Source organism: Rattus norvegicus, unplaced genomic scaffold, assembly GCF_021556685.1.
Source record: "Rattus norvegicus strain SHRSP/BbbUtx unplaced genomic scaffold, alternate assembly SHRSP_T2T unassigned-0000228, whole genome shotgun sequence".
Lineage (NCBI taxonomy): Eukaryota > Metazoa > Chordata > Mammalia > Rodentia > Muridae > Rattus > Rattus norvegicus.
Genome location: NW_028238938.1, coordinates 35,001 through 41,950, shown reverse-complemented (window position 1 = coordinate 41,950; position 6,950 = coordinate 35,001). Strand labels below are relative to the sequence as shown.

At 60.7% G+C, this 6,950-nt stretch overlaps 1 long non-coding RNA gene across 2 annotated transcripts in view; it reads left to right on the top strand.

Moving 5' to 3' along the window:
* Nucleotides 1-1,005: 1,005 nt before the first annotated feature.
* Nucleotides 1,006-6,950, top strand: part of LOC147997202 (uncharacterized) — an 18,385-nt gene continuing 12,440 nt past the window's right edge. The window contains exon 1 of one of the 2 annotated variants that reach the window (XR_015648103.1): nucleotides 1,006-1,283. This is a non-coding gene — a long non-coding RNA (uncharacterized LOC147997202). The remainder of the gene's footprint in view (nucleotides 1,284-6,950) is intronic. The other variant, XR_015648102.1, reaches the window with a different exon arrangement.

Genomic DNA, 6,950 nt, shown 5'->3' with positions numbered 1-6,950 from the left:
AGGATTCCATTACAGATGGTTGTGAGCCACCATGTGGTTGCTGGGATTTGAACTAAGGATCTCTGGAAGAGCAGTCAGTGCTCTTCACCGCTGAGCCGTCTCTCCAGCCCTGAAACAATATCTTGAATAAACAATAACAAAAACACTAAAACTAAGTCTGCCAGTTTTCCTCTTTCTTTCTCTCTCTCTCTCTCTCTCTCTCTCTCTCTCTCTCCCTCCCTCCCTCCCTCCCTTCCTTCTTTCTTCCTTTCTTTCTTTTTCTTCAGATAGGATTTCTTAGTGAATGATATTTATGTTGATATAAATTTTTTACGTACTTTTGACTGGCTAACTAACTAGCTAAGTCTGCCTGTCCTAAAGAAGGAGTTCCCCTGCCACAACTAAATACGTGCATAGAAAAAAAAATATATAATTATTAACTTGGGATGAAACTAATGTAACAAGCAAGCAAACAAACGCACAAGCAAACAAAGTAGGGATGGTGGTGCTGGGTGCCTGGTATATGGGAGATGGGAGACCTGTGGTCTAGAGCGTCCAGAGCTCTGGCCTCCATACTCTGGACTGCATTCTCTCTAGCAATCTTCCCAAAGTGGCTGTATTTAACCATGTTTTTATTTTTTAAATTGGCTCTCTCTCTCTCTCTGTCTCTCTGTCTCTCTGTCTCTGTCTCTCTCTCTTTCTCCCTCCCTCCCTCCCTCCCTCCCTCCCTCCCTCCCCCCACCACACACACAGAGGCACGTGTGAACAAGGGAATGCAAATGCACAAAATAAGTATGTTTTGATCAGAGTGAAAACAAATCACGGGAATTTTAACCATTCCACCATCATTCCACCATTCTTTTAATTTACTCTCTGTGTTTAGTCTTCCAAAGAGGGTGGCAGGTGTGTGGTTTGGTGAGTGCCGGCTGGCGGTGGCAGCGAGGAACAGAGAACAACAACAACCCCCCTCCCCCCCATCGGGATCGGTGGAGGGTTTTAAAAATGAGTGAGCCATTTAAAAATGGTGTGGAACTGAGGTCGCCGCCACCCTCCCCTCACGACGGAGTTTGGACGCTCCCTTTTCCTAACTGTGCCTGTTCCTTGCTAATTGTTAACCGATTCGAGAGTGCATGTCCTTTCACTTAGAGGTGGCCTGTTTTCACCGCTCCGTCCTACTTTCCTTTTCTGGGTGCCTGAGGGGGTTGGCCCCGAGTCCATCCCGCGTTCACTGTGTTCCGGCGGGACAACCGGGACCGTTTGTGCCATTCGGGAGAAGTGGTGGGTACCTGCCCCGTTGTGCGTGGGTGAGTGTCCCCCTGAGCTAGGGAGGTCACTCCGGAGAGACGGAATGAGTGTGTGTGGCGGCGGCGGCGCGTGACAGTCTGTATTGGTTTGCTTGATCGAGATCGCTGTCGGGCGACACCTAGTGGCGACAAGTTTCCGCAACGCTCCTGTCCCCCGGTTGGTGACAAAGGACGGGGAAGTGCCTGTGGTGAGCCGGCCAGGGTGAGAGGGTGACAGGCAAGCAGGCGGGTGCGCGACGGAGACGCCGTCCTGTCTGGGGACCATCTCTAGCTAGGAGGTTGTACCTGGAGAACTTCAGGGGAGGAGGGTGGCTGTACGACCTATTGGGACACAAGGAGGGGTTGGTGGCAGCTGGATGAGGTCGACCAGAAGGCTTGGGCCCCGTCCCGGATTTTTTTTTTTTTTTTCCAATTTTTTTTTTTTTAATTTTTTATTTTATTTTATTTTATTTTTTTTTTATTTCTTCCCTCCTCTCCGGTCCCAGCCAGCGGGACCATAGACACTTTTGAGGCCGAGAGGGTGCTGTGTCCCCGGCCTCCGAGCCGAGGTGGCCCGGCTAGGGGGCGCCACGGAGTTTTTTTTTTTTTTTTCTTTTCCAGGAGTCCCTTCGGTCCCAGCCAGCGGGACCATAGACACTTTTGAGGCCGAGAGGGTGCTGTGTCCCCGGCCTCCGAGCCGAGGTGGCCCGGCTAGGTGGCGCCACGGATTTTTTTCTTTTTCTTTTCCAGGAGTCCCTTCGGTCCCTGATAGCGGGAGCCTGGACCTCTGAGGCCGAGAGGGTGCTGTGTCCCCGGCCTCCGAGCCGAGGTGGCCCGGCTAGGGGGCGCCACGGAGTTTTTTTTTTTTTTTTTTTCTTTTCCAGGAGTCCCTTCGGTCCCAGCCAGCGGGACCATAGACACTTTTGAGGCCGAGAGGGTGCTGTGTCCCCGGCCTCCGAGCCGAGGTGGCCCGGCTAGGTGGCGCCACGGATTTTTTTTTTTTCTTTTCCAGGAGTCCCTTCGGTCCCTGATAGCGGGAGCCTGGACCTCTGAGGCCGAGAGGGTGCTGTGTCCCCGGCCTCCGAGCCGAGGTGGCCCGGCTAGGGGGCGCCACGGAGTTTTTTTTTTTTTTTTCTTTTCCAGGAGTCCCTTCGGTCCCTGATAGCGGGAGCCTGGACCTCTGAGGCCGAGAGGGTGCTGTGTCCCCGGCCTCCGAGCCGAGGTGGCCCGGCTAGGGGGCGCCACGGAGTTTTTTTTTTTTTTCTTTTTCTTTTCCAGGAGTCCCTTCGGTCCCTGATAGCGGGAGCCTGGACCTCTGAGGCCGAGAGGGTGCTGTGTCCCCGGCCTCCGAGCCGAGGTGGCCCGGCTAGGGGGCGCCACGGAGTTTTTTTTTTTTTTTCTTTTTCTTTTCCAGGAGTCCCTTCGGTCCCTGATAGCGGGAGCCTGGACCTCTGAGGCCGAGAGGGTGCTGTGTCCCCGGCCTCCGAGCCGAGGTGGCCCGGCTAGGGGGCGCCACGGAGTTTTTTTTTTTTTTTTTTTCTTTTCCAGGAGTCCCTTCGGTCCCAGCCAGCGGGACCATAGACACTTTTGAGGCCGAGAGGGTGCTGTGTCCCCGGCCTCCGAGCCGAGGTGGCCCGGCTAGGTGGCGCCACGGATTTTTTTTTTTTTCTTTTCCAGGAGTCCCTTCGGTCCCTGATAGCGGGAGCCTGGACCTCTGAGGCCGAGAGGGTGCTGTGTCCCCGGCCTCCGAGCCGAGGTGTCCCGGCTAGGGGGCGCCTCCGAGACTTTATTTTTTCCAGGATCCTCCCCGGTCCCTGCCAGCGGGAGCATGGACTTCTGAGGCCGAGGGGAAGCTGTGTTCCAGGCTATCTACCATGGCCTCCTCGGTCTGTGAGCACTCAGGGTTCTAAGGTCGACCAGTTGTTCCTTTGCGGTCCGGTTCTCTTTCTACATGGGGACCTCTTGGGGACACGTCACCGAACATGACTTCCAGACGTTCCGTGTGGCCTGTCATGTTTATCCCTGTGTCTTTTACACTTTTCATCTTTGCTATCTGTCCTTATTGTACCTGGAGATATATGCTGACACGCTGTCCTTTTGACTCTTTTTGTCATTAAAGGACGTTGGAAGAGGCTTGCACCAAGGCTGTTTGCTTGTCCAGCCCTAGCTCTTTTCTTCTGCGCATGGGCCTCTTCGATGCTTGAAGCTTAGCGTCCCCCCATGAGTACGCGCTTCCTGCTTTCCCGTGCTTGCTTGCCTGTGCTCTGTGGGGCAGCTTTATGACAACCGTCCCGCGTGTCAGGCGTTCCCGATTTCCCCGTGGTGGTTGTCGTCCGTTACCGGTAGGAGTCGTTGGTGCCGAGTGCGACTGGAAGGGTTTTCCCGTTTGGTGCTAGTGACCCCCTGGCGTGCTCCTCTGCGGCCGACCGGTTTTTTTATTTGTTTTTTTTTTTTTGTTTTTTGTTTTTTTTTTTTTTTGTTTTTTGGAAGGAGTTCCCGAACCTCCGCTGCTTGGTGGTGTGTCCCTTTCTTTCCTGCTGTGTGCCTCCCGAGTTGCACCTTTTCTCCTTCGAAGGGGATTTTATTTTTTTATTTTTATTTTTTATTTTTTATTTTTATTTTTTTTTGAAGGAGTTCCCGAACCTCCGCTGCCCGTTGAGTCCCGTTCTTCCACGCCACGTGCCTCCCGAGTGCAACGCTTCCTTTTTTTTCTCGCCCTCGAGAAGGGTAAATTTTTTTTTTTGTGTGTGTGGCAGTGTTAGCGACTTCTTCCCGTGCTCTCTCTCGCTCTTCTCGCTCGTATTCCCGTCCAGTGCGTTGTTAGAAAGCTCTCACGCCCGTTGTTCCCGATGCATGGCGTGTCTCGCTCCCGTTGGATCGATGTGGTGCTGCCGCGTTCTCTTCGGGCCGGGGCCTAAGCCGCGCCAGGCGAGGGACGGACATTCATGGCGAATGGTCATTCAGCGCGAATGGCGACCGCTCTTCTCGTTCTGCCAGCGGGCCCCTCGTCTCTCCTCCCCATTCCTTTGCAGGGTGGTGTGTGGAAGTCAGGGGTGCGGCTGTCCGGCACGAGCGCTGACCCGCGCACACTTGTTGCTGTGGTTCGCGGTGTCCCTGTGGACGTGTCGGGGGCGCTTGCCCCCACGCCGTTCACTGCTTCGCGGCCCTCTTCCCCCGTGCCGGGGGAAGGTGGTAGACCCGCTGCGGTGCATACCCTTCCCGAATGGTGTGTGCACGCGCCCTGCTTCGTGTGAGCCTTGCGGTGCTCCTGGAGCGTTCCGGGCTTTGACCACCAAGGTGCCCGCTTCTGAGTTGGCGGTGGCGCTTCCCGCTCCCCGGCGTGCCTCCTGTGCTCCATGGTGCTTGTGCCTTTACGCTTTCCCTTGTCCTAGTTGCCGGCTTTCTGCACGGTGACAGAAAGGGGGGGGGTCGAGGAGTTGAGTGTGCGGTTAAAAGGCTCCTTCCGTTGGGTGAGCGCCCACCCCGTGCCTATGTTTTTGGTGCCTTCACCCGCGGGCCCTGCGCGGTTAGGGTGGTGCTGAGCGATCGCGGCTGGCCCTTTTTAAAGACCGGACTCCCTCAAGTCAAGGCTCCTCCTTTGTGTGCGCCTTGAAGAGGCCTGGCTCTCGGCGGGGACCTGTCGCAGGTCCCCCCGGTCCGCGAATGCTCAAGAAGACCCCGGAGAAAGAGACCTTTGCCGATACCGCAGACCCCCCACCAGCTGGCGCGTGGTCCTTCCCGTTCTGTCCCGCGCCTGTTGCTCGTTTCCCGTTGCGTGCACGGAGCCCTTGGCTGCTCGTCGGTGTTGGGTTCGTCCCGCCCTCAGTGAGGAATTTGCCTTCTCTAGCTATCTTCGGAAAGGGCTTTACGATCTCCGAGGGGCTTCTCCCGGATGGTCCCCTCGGCTGCCCGCCCTGACCTCAGCCTTCTGCGCGCAGCGTTTGCTCTCTCGCCTACCGCGACCCGCGCCTCCCCGCTCCGAGTACGAGGAGGGATCACGCGGGACGGGGCTCTGTCGACCTGCCGCTGTGCGGAGCTTGTGGGGGAGATTGGGTTTCTGGTGGCAGGTGGCGGGGAAGGGCCGTGCACACGCCCGCGTGCGCGGTACCCCCCTCACCGCGAGGGGTCGTCGCGGGACGGGTGGGTTTGGAAGGGCGGCGGTGGGCTCCCGGTCCCACCCGCCTCCGTTTCCCCCCGTGCCCTCCGTCGCGTGTGCGTCCCTCCCACGCGCGTCCACGTCCCGGCCACTCTCGCGGCGAGGTCGTGTCGCGTGTGGTGCGTGCCGCGTGCTCTCGGGCGTCTGCGGTTGCCGCCTCGTCCCCCCCTTCCACGGCAGCGTTCCCACGGCCGGTGGAGATCGCGGGAGCCGTCCTACCCCCCCTTCCCCCTCCGCGGGGCTCTTGAGGGTCCGTGAACCGCGGGGTTGGCCTCGCTCTCGGGGGCGGACTTCTTATTTGGGGGAACCGGCGGTCGGCCGCGTCCGGCGCGTCGTCGGACGTTGGGACCCGCTGCCACGCGGGGGTCTTCGTCGGTTGGCGTCGGCGTCTGCCTCGGTTCTCTCTCGCGTCGGCTGGCGTCTCCTCGGGCTCCCGGGGGTTGTCCGTTGGTTTCGGGTCGGCTCGGTGCCGCGGGCGTGGCGGGACTGCTCCGGGTTGGGTGCAGTGTGATTCCCGCCGGCTTGGCTCGCGTGCCCGGTCGCCGCCCGAGCGGCCTCCCGGTCCCTTGTGAGGCGTCTCCCGCGGGGGGTGCCGCTGCGGCCCGCCCTGCCGTCGACGGTCCTCGTTCTGTCGGTTCGCTCCCCCTCCCCGCCCGCCGGCGTTCCTTTCTCTCTCGCTCCTCGTCTGGCCGACCCGCGGCCGTGCTGCCGGGCCCCTCCTCACGGGGGGGCAGCCGGGCGCGCACGGGTCCCGGGGCGGTCGCGGGGTGCCTGGGGGGAAGGGCCGCCCGGCGGGCGGGAGGAAGTTGCGGTTTGAAGGGCGTCCCGGCCGCCGCGGCCGTGGCGGCGCGTCTCGCCTGGTCTCTTGGAGGCGTGTGCGGGGGGAAAGACGCCCCGCGAGGCGTAGAGGAGAAAGAGGCTTTAGTGGCTGTCGCCCACGCCGGTCCGTGGGGCCTGTTGGCTGAGGGTGCGTCTGCGCGGGGGCCCGTCCGGCCCCGCCGTCCTCTGGGAAGGCGTGCGTCGGGGGAAAGCTGCCGGGGTGCCAAGGTGGGCGCCTGGGCGTTGAGTCGAACCCGTGTGCGCGTCCCGGTGTGGCGGTGGGGGCTCCGGTCGGTGTCTCTCCCCCTCGCTGCCCCGAGGCCCGGCCTCCCTTCCGACGCGGGCTCGGCCCCCCTCTCTCCCCCCTCGCGGGGTCAGAGTCGCTCGTCGACCTCCTCCCCTCCTCCTCCACCTGTCCGCGCGAGGGCGTTGCCGCCGCGTGTCAGGCGTTGGGCCCGTCCTCATCCTCCGCTTCTCGCCCGGGGTCGGCCGCCGTCCGGTCTCCCGCCGCTCCCCGTTGGCGTGGTCTCCCTCCCGCCGGTTCACGGTCCTCCGACCCCGCCCGAGGGGGTCGGGGGTGGTTTCCCCGTCTCCCCGGCGTTGCGCCTCGCTTGCCCGTGTGCTTTGGGGGTGGGCCCGCTGCGGCCCCCGCCCGCCCGTGAGCCCCGGCCGCATCCGCCGGCGCGGCCGCGCCCGGTATGGTCCGCGGCGTG